This window comes from Marmota marmota, unplaced genomic scaffold, assembly GCF_001458135.2.
Source record: "Marmota marmota marmota unplaced genomic scaffold, marMar, whole genome shotgun sequence".
Taxonomy (NCBI): domain Eukaryota; kingdom Metazoa; phylum Chordata; class Mammalia; order Rodentia; family Sciuridae; genus Marmota; species Marmota marmota.
In genome coordinates this window covers 1,141,615-1,143,222 of record NW_025999863.1, presented here as the reverse complement: position 1 = coordinate 1,143,222, position 1,608 = coordinate 1,141,615, and the positions used below count along the sequence as shown (strand labels likewise).

At 56.5% G+C, this 1,608-nt stretch overlaps 1 protein-coding gene across 1 annotated transcript in view; it reads left to right on the top strand.

The window, feature by feature from the left end:
- The first annotated feature begins 1,502 nt into the window (after nt 1–1,502).
- Abhd17a (abhydrolase domain containing 17A, depalmitoylase) overlaps nt 1,503–1,608 on the top strand; it is a 7,806-nt gene continuing 7,700 nt past the window's right edge. The window contains exon 1 of the mRNA XM_015503603.2: nt 1,503–1,593. The gene's annotated coding sequence lies outside the window, so the exon portion shown is untranslated. The remainder of the gene's footprint in view (nt 1,594–1,608) is intronic.

Genomic DNA, 1,608 nt, shown 5'->3' with positions numbered 1-1,608 from the left:
CAAGGATGGAGATTTCGGCCACAGCTGCTGCTTGGAGCCATTGCTCTGTGCCTGTGGCAGGTCAGGATGTCGTGTCGTGGCAGGAGTGCATGGCACAGACCTGTTACCCTCATGGTGGGGAGGTAGTAGAGAGAGGGAAAAGGGCTGGGTCCCTGTATCCCCTCAAGGGCACACCCCCAATGATCCAACTCCCTCCCATCTGGCCCCACCCCCTACAGATGTCACCACCTCTCGACAGTGCCACAGCCTGGACACCAGGCCTTCCACATGTGGCCCTCAGGGCTTTCCCGACCCAAGCTTCAGCACAGGGCCTTTTTTAAGACCCTTGATTCCTATGGCCAAGTTATCTCCCAAATAGGTTAAATGTCTCAGAACAGAGGGAAATCAGGGGTCTCCACAGCCTGAGGTCTGCGTGCCCCCACCCCACACAAAGCCTCCTGGATCATTCTTTCACCCTTTCTGGGGTTGGAAGTTATTCTCATCCCCCATGATAATTCATCCATTGACTTATCAGGCAGCACAGGGATAACTGGGAACCCAGGGGTGACGGATGCCAGGGTTCCTGCCCTGGGAGCTCATGGTCTGAGGACTCAGAAAAACTGGATAATAAACAAGAAAACAACTGAATAAAAGGATCAGAGTGGCAAGGACCACGATGTCAATGACAGGCATCAGCACAATCAGGGAGGCTCTCTGGGGAGGTGACCTTTCATGGAACTCTGGGGATAAGTAGGTCTGTGTGGCTCTATGGGGAAAGGGCACCTCAGGAAGGAGGCTCCTCAGCCCCTGCAAATGTCCCTGAGATAGGAGCAAACCTGGCAACAAGGTCAGGATGCCTGGTACAGTGTGAGCAAGGCCCGGGATGGGCTGGGCCAGGCTTGGTCTGGGGTGGGGGTGGGGGTAGGGGTGGTGGAAAGAAAGGGTACTGACCCTCTGAAAGGTTTCAGGTTTACAGCAGTGGCTTTACCTTTTACAAAGTGCCTGGGGTGGGTGGGAGGAGTCTGTGATGGGAGGGGCAAGCCATGCTAGGTAGGGAATTGAGCCTCAGGGCCACCTCGTAGCTCCTCCCCTTCACAGGAGTCTCCGTGTGTGTCTTGTGGCCAAAAGAGTGGATCTGTGCTTTTTGGTGCTCCGTCCTCGCCCCTGCCAGCTCTAAAACACTTCATCTGAGGGCTTAGCTCAGCAGCGGAGCACGTGCAAGTCCCTGGGTTCAATTGTCCATATATACACATACATATAAGTACATATACCCATAGATAAATATATGTACATATAGAGACATATTTGTTTTTCAGTACTGAGGATTTAACCCAGGGCCTCCCACGTGGTAGGGAAGGAGTAGGAGGAGGAGGAGGAGGGAAGAAAACAAATCAATGAATGAAATGGGAGCTCAGGCCCCGCCCCAGGGCCACAAGCACCGCCCATAGCTCCACCCCAAATTTCGGCCCCGCCCCCGGGACGCTCTGCTCTCCCGGCGCATCCGCGCGTCACTTCCGGGGCGGTGGCGGGAGCGAGGCTCACTTCCGCCCGCGGGGAAGCAGCGGCGGCGGTGGCGGCGCAGGAGGCCGGGCCGGGCGCCGAGGGACCGAAAACGTACGGGCGGGCGGC